Source organism: Triticum urartu, chromosome 3 (assembly GCF_003073215.2).
Source record: "Triticum urartu cultivar G1812 chromosome 3, Tu2.1, whole genome shotgun sequence".
Lineage (NCBI taxonomy): Eukaryota > Viridiplantae > Streptophyta > Magnoliopsida > Poales > Poaceae > Triticum > Triticum urartu.
In genome coordinates this window covers 527,320,054-527,332,524 of record NC_053024.1, presented here as the reverse complement: position 1 = coordinate 527,332,524, position 12,471 = coordinate 527,320,054, and positions in this window count along the sequence as shown.

Below are 12,471 nucleotides of genomic sequence, written 5' to 3'. Positions count from 1 at the left end.
TCATATTGGTTCCCACATATTCTATGAAAATCTTTATCGGTCGTACCGTAATGACAACATACGTTGTTCCCTTTGTCATCGGTATGTTACTTTCCCAAGATTCGATTGTCGGTATCTGATACGTTCATTTGCATCATGGTTTCTTAATGTTAATTATAATGTTTTTATCCACGGTAATGCTTTTTTGAGTAATTCTAATGCCTTTTCTCTCATAATTTGCAAGGTACACACCAATAGGGAGAATTCTGGCAGTTGGAAATCTGGACCTGGAAAAGCTACGTCAAGCCACCTATTCTGCACAACTCCAAACAAGTTGAAACTTCACGGATATTTTTTATGGATTATTTAAGAATTGTTGGTGCAAATAACTACCAGAGGGGCCCCACCAGGTGGGCACAAACCCACCTGGGCGCACTAGGGAGCCCAAGCGCGCCCTGGTGGGTTATGTCCTCCTCGGCCCACCTCTGGTGCCCATCTTTTGGTATATAAGTCATTTTGACCTAGAAAAAATAAGGAGAGGACTTTCGGGATGAAGCGTTGCCGCCTCAAGGCGGAACTTGGGCAGGAGCACTTTTGACCTCTGGCGGAGCGATTCCGCTGGGGGAACTTCCCTCCCGGAGGGGGAAATCGTCATCATCATCACCAACAACTCTCCCATCTTGGGGAGGGCAATCTCCATCAACATCTTCAACAACACCATCTCCTCTCAAACCCTAGTTCATCTCTTGTGTTTAATCTTGTTAAGGGAACTATAGATTGGTACTTGTGGGTGACTAGTAGTGTTGATTACATCTTGTAGTTGATTACTATATGCATGGTTTATTTGGTGGAAGATTATATGTTCAAATCCAATATGCTATTTAATACCCCTCTGATCATGAGCATGTTTATCATTTGTGAGTAGTTACCTTTGTTCTTGAGGTCACGGGAGAAATCATGTTGCAAGTAATCATGTGAATTTGATATGTGTTCGATATTTTGATAGTATATATGTTGTGATTCCCTTAGTGGTGTCATGTGAACATCGACTACATGACACTTCACCATATGTGGGCCTAAGGGAATGCATGCTTACATTACATTGATGAACTGGAGCTAGTTTTGTGTCACCCTATGTTATAACGGTTGCATGAGGAATAGCATCCGACATAATTATCCATCATTGATTCATTGCCTACGAGCTTTTCACATACTGATCTTTGCTTAGTTACTTTTCCGTTTCTACTGTTACGATTGTTACAAAAACTACTATTGTTACTTTTGCCACCATTCCCGTTACTTCCATATTACTTTGCTACGGAATACTTTGTTGCAGATATTAAGTCTTTCAGGTGTGGTTGAATTGACAACTCAACTGCTAATACTTGATAATATTCTTTGGCTCCCCTTGTGTGGAATCAATAAATTTGGGTTGAATACTCTACCCTCAAAAACTGTCACGATCCCCTATACTTGTGGGTTATCAAGACTATTTTCTAGTGCCGTTGCCGGGGAGCATAGCTCTATTCCTTGAGTCACTTGCGATTTATATCTGTTGATCACTATGAGGAACTTGAAAGATGAAAGAACCAAGATTTTTCCCTCAACTACGAGGGGAGGTAAGGAACTGCCATCTAGCTCTGCACTTGATTCACCTTATGTTTTGAGTAAACTTGCGACACCTACTCCTGCTATTGATTCTGATATGTCGCATGTTATTGATGATGCCACTTCTGCTATGCATGATGCTTATGATGAAACTACTTCTATTCTTGATAATATTGTGCCATTAGGTGAATTTCTTGATGAACAACTTGCTAGGGCTAGAGAGAATGAAATTATTGAAACTGATAATATTGATGAAAGTGATGATGAAGATTCTCCCCCTAGATAAGAATTGCCTGATGTGCCTGAGGGTTATGTTATGGATGAAGAAACTGCTAGAGATCTTTTAGCTTGCAAAGGTAGATATGATCTTAAGAAACTATTAGCTAAGCTGAAAGAAAAGTCTTTGAATGCTAGAATGAAATATGACCCTGCTTTTGCTACTTCACCTATCTGTATTTCTGATAAGGATTATGATTTCTTTGTCGATCCTGAGTTAATTACTTTGGTTGAATCTGATCCTTTTATGGCTATGAATCTGAAACCGTTGTGGCACATCTTACTAAATTGAATGATATAGCTACCCTATTCACTCATGAGGAAAATATTCATTACTACTACATCCTTAAGTTATTTCCGTTCTCATTAAAGGGTGATGCTAAAACATGGTTTAATTCTCTTGCTCCTGATTGTGTGCGTAGTCCCCAAGATATGATTTATTACTTCTCTGCTAAATATTTCCCCGCTCATAAGAAACAACCTTCCTTAAGGGAAATATATAATTTTGTGCAAATTGAAGAAGAGAGTCTCCCACAAGCTTGGGGAGGCTTCTCTGATTACTTAATGCTATGCATGATCATCCTCTCAAGAAAAATGAAATACTTGATATCTTTTATAATGGACTAACTGATGCTTCCACAGACCACCTAGATAGTTGTGCTGGTTGTGTTTTCAAGGAAAAAACTGTTGAGCAAGCTGAATTGCTATTGAATAATATATTGAGTAATGAAAATGATTGCACACTTCCTGAACCAACTCCAAAGCCAACTCCGAAGAAAAAGGGTATTCTATTTCTTAGTCCTGAAGATATGCAAGAGGCAAAGAAATCTATGAAAGAAAAGGGTATTAAAGCTGAAGATGTTAAGAATTTACCACCTATTGAAGAAATACATGGTCTTAATGATCTGACATGGGTAGTAAAGGTAAATTCTCTCTATAGATTTGATGAAGGTGATATTCCTCGTAATAAGTCTTCTATAGCCAATGCTTGGATGAGTATGATAATTTTATTGTTAAACAAGAAAACTTCAATGTTTTATGTTGGTAGACAATTGAAACGTAATGCTTATATGATTAAACACTTGAGTGATTATATGTCTAGAGTTAAAGGTGACCTTAAACTTATTAGTAAACATGCTTGTATGGTTACCACTCAAGTAGAACAAGTGCTTAAAGCACAAGATGATTTTCCCAATGAATTAAATAATGAGAAAAATGATAATGTTGTTAGAGTTGTGACTATAGGTGGTAAAATGACTCGGGAACCTTTGTATCTTGAGGGCCACCCTAAGAGAGTTGAGCAAGATTCTCGGAGAACTAGTGTTGATGCACCTAGTCCTTCTAAGAAGAAGAAGAAGAAGAAAAGTGATAGGACTTTACATGCTTCTAGTGAACCTGTTGTTGACACACCTGAGAATCCCAATGATATTTCTATTTTAGATGCTGAAACACAATCTGGTAATGAACATGAACCTAGTGATAATGTTAATGATGATGTTCATGTTGATGCTCAACCTAGCAATAACAATGATGTAGAGATTGAACCTATTGTTGATCTTGATAACCCACAATCAAAGAATCAACGTTATGATAAGAGAGACTTCGTTGCTAGGAAGCACGGTAAAGAAAGATAACCATGGGTTCAGAAACCCATGCCTTTTCCTCCTAAGCCATCCAAGAAAAAGGATGATGAGGATTTTGAGCGCTTTGCTGAAATGATTAGACCTATCTTTTTGCGTATGCGTTTGACTGATATGGCTAAGATGAATCCTTATGCTAAGTATATGAAAGATATTGTTACAAATAAAAGAAAGATACCGGAAGCTGAAATTTCCACCATGCTTGCCAATTATACTCTTAAAGGTGGAATACCTAAGAAACTAGGAGATCTCGGAGTACCAAGTATACTATGCTCCATTAAAAGAAACTATGTTAAAACTGCTTTATGTGATCTTGGAGCCGGTGTTAGTGTTATGCCTCTCTCTTTATATTGTAGACTTGATTTGAATAAGTTGACACCTACTGAAATATCTTTGAAAATGGCCGATAAATCGACTACTATACCTATCGGTATCTGTGAGGATGTGCCTGTTGTGGTTGCAAACGTTATTATTTTAACGGACTTTGTTATTCTTGATATTCCCGAGGATCATAGTATGTCGATTATTCTTGGCAGACCCTTTTTGAATACTGCAGGGGTTGTTATTGATTGCAACAAGGGCAATGACACTTTTCATGTTAATGGTAATGAGCATACGGTACACTTTCCGAGGAAACTACCTCAAGTCCATAGTATCAATTCTATTGAAAAAATTCAACGATAACTATTGGAGGTTTTGAATTCCCTCTTCCTACTGTCAAGAAGAAATATGATATTCTTATTGTTGGGGACATACACATCCCCGTTGAGGTAACCTAGTGTTATTCAAAAATTCTCCGGTTTCATGTTATTCGGAAAGAGTTTGTTAACAAGACTTGATCAACCTTATTAGTGGATTCCTTTTGATGAGCATGACATGGATGAAATTAAAAAGCACAACTCTCTATAACCTCCTTTTACTTTCTGTTATTTAGATTAAATAAAGCAAAAATAGTATTTTTGATATCTGTTTACCGCATTATCCTTGCAATAAAAATACCCAGAAAATAAAAGTTCTCCAAATGTTCTGAAAATGGTATATGATTTTTTGTAGAATATTTTAGAATTACTGGCACTGAGAACACACCAGGGGGCCCACCACTTGGCCACGAGGGTGCAGGGCGCACCCCCTGCCTCGTGGGTGTGACGCCTGGATAATTAAACTACAGTGATCCCTCGCTAATGATGACACATCACCTCGGTTACCGTGGATAAACTCGCGTTAGTTCGAAACCTAGTTCAAACTTCAAATTTAAAACAAAAGCAAACAATAAAAGTTTTCAAATAGTAAAACTAAAATGTTCGGAGTGAACCAAATATTGCATAGGTAAATTTGGTGAAGAAACCACACTTTTATAGAAGTGTAAAATACTCTAGAATGTTTTAAACAGTAGCAAAAATATTTAGTTGAATGCCTTTTTCATTAAATAAAATATTGAACTATTTTGTTTAGTTGCCCAAACTCAGGTGGCAGTAGCCTATTTATAAACACTAAAGTAGGGACTACTTTTATAGTTTATAAAACTAAAATAAAGGAGGAACTTAAATTTAAATAGAAAAGAAAATAAAGAAAAGGAAAAGAACAAAAACAGAAAACAAAAATAACAAAAGGTAAAAAAAAACCTTCCCCGGGGCTAACCGGCCCAGCTGGCATCTGGGCTAACCAGACCGGCCCAGCTAGCCCCCTCACCTCCCCAGCTTAACCCCACTCTCCCTCATGACCTAACCTCCCACGCCCCACGCCTCCCCGTCTCCCACGCGCGCCGCCACACACAGGAGGGAGACCTCCCTCGCGCCCCCGCCGTGCCTCGCGCCCGAGCTCTTCCTTGCCTTTCGCATCCACCTCGAGCCACTCCAGTCGCGCCGCTGGCAAGCCCTAACCGCCGCCTCCGCCCCACTGTCCTCGCGACACCGCCGCGCTGGAGCTCCTGCCATGGCCGCCGTCGCCTGATTCTCCGCATCCATATCACGCCAAGACGCTCGTCGCCAGAGAGGGGCGGATCCCGGAGGCCCCGTCGTGGATCCGGCCTCCCTCCTTCCCCTCATGTCCGCGCCTGCCCATCTACTCCCCCCGTCGTCGCCCCTGCCCGACTGCCTCGTCACCAGTGGCCCGCGCCTCGTCGGCCACCTCTCCGACCCACCACGGCCTCCACCAAGCTCACGAGCCTCCCCTGCCGCTCGATGTGAGACTCCCCCTCGACCCCCTGCTCCCGCTTTCCGTTTCTCCATCGCGTTTTCCGTCGCCAAAGTTCGCCGCACCACCGCGTCGGGAGCTCGTGCTCACCACCACCGGCCGCGCACACACATGCCCGCGCCGCACCCGTGCACCACCCCGGAGCAAGCCGTGGCTCCACCACCGCGGGACTCGTCGTTCCCGACGATTCCGGCAACTCCAACGCGTGCTGCGAAGCCCCCTAGATGCGCGCGACTGTGGGGTGCCTTCTGTTGCCCTTGTTCGCCGCTCCCGTGGACCTTCGACGTGTCTTTGCCGCTCAGAAGGTCGCCGGCGGTTAACCCCGGCCAGTTATCGTGTCCCTGATTATTGGGGACTAAATGGCTCTGTTGATTAGCCCTTGAGACGCTGACTGGAAGGACCCCAATGCTAATTAATCCATTTAATTAAATTAACGCAATTTGAATGTATGAAACGTGGGTCCATCTGTTCAAATTAACTAAATAACTAGAATCAATTGGAAAATGACAGATGGGGTCCACTGCTAACTATAAATGTTAAATCAGTGTTGAAATTACTAGAGAGAATGACATGGGGGTCCCGCATGTACTATTCACACCGTTGACCAGTCAACAGTTGACTGGGTCAACCGGGTCCCCTGGCCCCACATGTCATAGGCTGTGGCTAGCCTCTGCTGTGTACGCATAGAATTTTACTATTTAAATCAAATTAAAGTATTTCCTAAAATTGTTTTAAATCTTTTAAAATTAATATAAAATAAACCATAGATCGGATGGGAAAAATTTATACATAAAATTTGCTCAGAACGACGAGACGAATCCGGTTACGCAACCCATTCATCCGCCACGCATCCCTGACATAGCAGACACGCAACTTTCCCCCTCCGGTTCATCTGTCCAAAAACGCGAAACACCGGGCATACTTTCCCGGATGTTTTCCCCCTTTGCCGGTATCACTTAGTACCGCGTCAGGTCACCCCTAGCACAACGTAATGCCGCATCTTGCTTTTTGTTACATTGATTGCTCTATTATTTATTGTGTTCCCCCTCCGTTACTCTTTTCGGAAGACCCCGAGACTGTCGGAGAACCCCAATTCAACTAAGGTGTTGACGACCCTCCTTCTTGCCAGAGCAACCAGGCAAGCCCCCCCCCCTTGATCACCAGATATCGCCTACTCTACTCTCTATACTGCTTGCATTAGAGTAGTGTAGCATGTTACTGCTTTCCGTTAATCCTATCCTGATGCATAGCCTGTCCTTGCTACTATTGTTGATACCTTACCTGCAATCCTAATGCTTAGTATAGGATGCTAGTTTATCATCTGTGGCTCTACATTCTTGTCCGTCTGACATGCTATACTATCGGGCCGTGATCACTCGGGAGGTGATCACGGGCATATACTATATACTTTACACTGTTACATTACCTGTGGTATTGTTCGGAGTTGGGGGCTGAAGGGGCAGGTGGCTCCATCCCGGTAGAGGTGGGCCTGGGTTCCCGATGGCCCCCGACTGTTACTTTGTGGCGGAGCGACAGGGCAGGTTGAGACCACCTAGGAGAGAGGTGGGCCTGGCCCTGGTCGGCGTTCGCGGATACTTAACACGTTTAACGAGATCTTGTTATTTGATCTGAGTCTGGCCACTGGCCTATACGCACTAACCATCTACGCGGGGACAGTTATGGGCACTCGACGTCGTGGTATCAGCCAAAGCCTTCGTGACGTCAGCGACTGAGCGGCGTGCGCCGGATTGGACTGGAACGCTTGCTAGGCTAGGTCTGCTTTCGGCCGCGTTCGCAACGTGCAGGTGTGCAAAGGGCGATGGGCCCAGACCCCTGCGCCATAGGATTTAGACCGGCGTGCTGACCTCTCTGTTTTGCCTAGGTAGGGCTTCGACGTGTTGATCTTCCGAGGCCGGCCATGACCCAGAAAAGTGTGTCCGGCCAAATGGGATCGAGCGTGTTGGGAAATGTGGTGCACCCCTGCAGGGAAGTTAATCTATTCGAATAGCCGTGATCTTCGGTAACAGGACGACTTGGAGTTGTACCTTGACCTTATGACAACTAGAACCGGATACTTAATAAAACACACCCTTCCAAGTGCCAGATACAACCGGTGATCGCTCTCTCACAGGGCGACGAGGGAAGGATCATCGGTTAGGTTTATGTTATGCGATGTTACTTGGTTAACTTACCTTCTGCTCTCTTCTGCATGCTGCAAGATGGAGTTGGCCAGAAGCATAGTCTTCGATGGGACTAGTTATCCCCCTCTTATTCCGGCATTCTGCAGTTCAGTCCACATACGATACCCTTATTCCTTTTGATACCGATGCATACATATGTAGTGTAGCTCCTTGCTTGCGAGTACTTTGGATGAGTACTCACGGTTGCTTTTCTCCCCCTTTTTTCCCTTTCCTATACCCGTTTACTGCGACCAGACGTTGGAGTCCAAGAGCCAGACGCCACTGTCGATGACGACTACTACTACTCGGGAGGTGCCTACTACTACGTGCAGCCCGCTGACGACGACCAGGAGTAGTTTAGGAGGATCCCGGGAAGGAGGCCTGCGCCTCTTTTGATCTGTATCCCCGTTTGTGCTAGCCTTCTTAAGGCAAACTTGTTTAACTTATGTCTGTACTCAGATATTGTTGCTTCCGCTGACTCGTCTATGATCGAGCTCTTGTATTCGAGCCTTCGAGGCCCCTAGCTTGTAATATGATGCTTGTATGACTTATTTTATTTGTAGAGTTCTGTTGGGATATCTTCCTGTGAGTCCCTGATCTTGATCGTACATGTTTGCTTGTATGATTAGTGTACGGTCAAATCGGGGGCGTCACAAGTTGGTATCAGAGCCGACTGCCTGTAGGAATCCCCCTTCCACACTCCTTGGCCGAAGTCGAGTCTAGACATTACAAAACTTTTTACTAACATGGATGTGTGTCTTACGGGCCCACGTCGCCATTTGGGTGGTATTAGGATCTTTTACTCCTCATCTCCACCCGGAGAGCACCTATTTACCGATGATCGTCTGCTGCACCAGGAGACCTTGAAGATACTCTCCGCTGTTAACCCGAGAACTTGTGTTCATCACGTTTGCAATTCCCCTTCCACCGTCAACCCTTATGGATAACTACATTCAGTTGTCATTCTTACATTCATCCTCAGTTGGTCTTGTTATTACAAGATACCCCGAAATACTCGTCGTTGTTTCGATAATCCTTTAAGCTTACTGCCTTGCTGTTCTTTGTCACCTGAATACCCAATGGATAATTCTCGCACTTATCGAGTATCCGCTCATCCCCCAGTTGTTCATGTGTTTCACAATGGTCTTCGAAATACTATTCGATCCTCCAAAAATCCTTAGTAGCTTATTACTCTGCAATACTTGTCTGCTTGCATTATGGATGCTTTCCATATGTCTGGCAATATTTGTCAGTATCCTTAGACACCGTCATTTTGATCCTATTGATTCAACATGAGTGTGAATGCACGCAATCATCAGTTGATCCTTTAAAATTATCTTTCTGGCTCAGACGTCATTTTTGAACATGAGCTTGTTCTCGACCAATCTGTTTGCCGTCAATTGTACCCTTAGGTCTATTGAACTTATCCACCCTTGATTAGAGCGTCTGCTTCTGATCCTTCTATTTGGAAATCATAATTCCTTTGATATCTAAGCATCGAATAATTCAGGTGTTCTATAATCTGATGCCCTTGCATCCTTTCTTCAACTGATTGTGTGCTGATGCTCACATCAGCTCTGATATGGACCGTCAGATCCTTTATTGGATTAATATTCGACAATGTCCTCCTTATTCAATAACCTCGTGAACCTTTCCTCTAGTACATAATGCTTTTGGTAAATTGTATCCTTTGTTTTTGTTAACCATGCTCTACTATCGAGCTTGTGTTATTTACTATTGAAGCTTGTGGTATATGTTTCCACGATACCCTGACGGGTTGAACCTATGCCTTCCTTAATATGTGTGAACTCGAAATTTTCACGAGTCATAGTCTTCTGGTGTTTTGCTAGATAAAAATTTCAACACTACAACTTCTTCGAAAGTGAGAAGTGAATGAAAGGTTATGCATTGGGGAAGTGGGAGTCGACCTTGAACTTTGTGTTCATGCCCATGGACATGATGTAGATCTTATCATTAAAACTTCTCTTAAATTAATTATTCATTTGCTATAAGTTCATCTTATATCTGGGATTCGGCCTTTTGCAATCGTGGTTCCGACCATGTTCTCCTTTAAATACCATTTCTCGTGCAAGTTTAAGCACTCGTCTTCTGGAGAGCAATACTCTACCCCAACCTCTACTTTGATCTGTCGTCGAGTATTACCCCCTAGTATCTCGAGATTATCTTGGAACTGTATAATTTCTTATGAGTTCTTCATCAAGTACTACATTCTCACTGATTACAATTTTTCATGGGCTCTGAGTTATTAAACACTCAAAGACACCGATAACTGAACCGAGTCTGCACTACGGTTCAACGACACTTGATAACCTTCTTTAAGTATGAGTTTGTACCCAGCCACGCCATTCCTAGCCTGTATGTCTATATCATTGTCGTGGTGATTTTAACTGTGCTACCTGGTCCTTATTCTTGGAGCACCACTTCGATGATGTGCTAAGCTTATGTCGATCTTCCTCATCATACCATTTCGCCTTGAACCGCAAGCTTGGTTTCGAGTTTGTGTCGTATCCGTGGTTCCAATAACCTTTCGCTTCATCATTCCTTTGACTTGATGTCATCGCCAATCGATTACATCTTCAGGTGATCTCTCGACAAATATGTCGTGATCATCATCAACATCCTAAGCTCTTCCAAGATATATATTGAATTCTTGATGGGTAATACCATCCTTGCCCCTCGATGATTCGTGTTATCATCGACCACTTTATTGCCTTCCGTTCAACACAAACTTGTTCGTGTTTTGTGTTATACCTTGAGATCCTTGCTACCCAGCAGATGTTCTTCTTACCTTGGAAGTATTACCATCTTTTATGTCAAGAAAGTCGTGAGAATTTCACCACCTCTTAAGAGATCTTCATACAGGTGATACTTCTTGCCATATCTGTTCATTCCTTGGTCCCCGTGTTGTTTCTAACCAGAAAACCGACAATTGAACTATGATGTGCGACTTCAAAACTTCTAGCAACCCTATTGCTTTGAAGTTAATGGTCGATATATCATTCTTAGACCATTGGTTATCGAATCACCATTCTAATATTAATCATGCTCCCTAATCCCATATTTCGGGTGTACCTTTCAATCAATGATTAACTGTGTATGTTTTCCTCGAGCATACCTTATTATATCATTTGATCTTACAAATGTTATCTCCTTGTTCGAATACTGGTGGGAATCCATCTTTTGGAAATCTCGATTCATTGTCGCTGAGTTCATCAGCCACCTCCTCATCCTCTCCTTGGTTTAATGATGAACTCATGATTCGGAACTTGTTTCAATAGTTCAATTCCTGAGAATCTTGCAACTCCATCTCGTCTAATTTTGTTGCACCCCTTCCTTCTCGGGCATCATGAGTCTGAGATATCCTGACACCAATCTCATCTGAGTCTCGGCCAGATATGATGGTTGGAACATATTTTCAAGAGTTATAACATCTTTACATGACCGGGTAAGGTGATGTCATTCCTAGCACACCTGGCCGGAGCACCTAGTGTTATAGTTTCCTTTTCTCAAGGTTATCCATTCATCCATGAGGAAATTATAAAACTTATCCTATAAGTTGTTCCTGATGGATCCTTGGTATATCCAAAGTCTGGTCTTTACCCAATGACCATGTCAATGCTATCTCGAAGCATATCTTTAGTACTCTGATTTCCAATAAGAACATTTGAAGCACAATGCTAAATTTTCTTTATCATTTATCCTAACACCGTTGTATGGGTAATGTCATGAAATTTCTCTCCCCTACCTAAAGAGTTTTCTACCCTATATCCTGTCATGGATATCATGCTTTGCTTGTCCTTGGAAAGGATATACCCTTGAATATGTGTTTAAACACATTTTCCTTTCCATTGTTATGTTTAATCTGATAATCACATTTTCCTTTCCATTGTTTTGTTTAACCTTCTTGAGGTTTATATGATCTAGCAGTAATAAGTCACTGCTTTTGTAAGCACCTCGGTGTACAACTCTGTCAGTAAGAACCTGTTACTATCGTTGATGGCATTCTGGTATCCATCGATGGACGAGAACTTTGCCTAATGGTCTGCCTCGTTCAACGAGCAGGAAAATGGTTCTCTTCGTCCCTCGCCCTTAGTACCGAGGTTGTTGCCGACATAACTAACAAGCTATCCTCTGACATGCCTTGCTTACATGATCGTGCAAGATGTCACCGCCCTTCCTACTTTTAACCCACATGGTGGGCCCATAACCCACAGTTCCACAGGATCGAAACCTGACTCTCCTGTACATCCCTGCTTCAAAGATATCCCTTATGCTTGGCTTCGTAGGTAATTCACGTGCCACCTTCTTAGTGCTCTATTCTGGTATCAAACGCAATACTTACTCTCGCTGCTCTGAACCCCTTTCTCACTCTGGTTCAGACTTTGAGCAACTATCTATCTGATTGGAACCTCTTATTGTACCTTCGTACCTTACTATCGATGTATTTTATATGTTCAACTCGAGATATAATCTTATGCTCATTCATGGGCTAACCCCAGATTGTTTCCCTCCTAAGCATTCCATCGTAGCCGAGTTGCCCCTTACCTATTCGTAAGTACGTTGGAGTTTCCGAA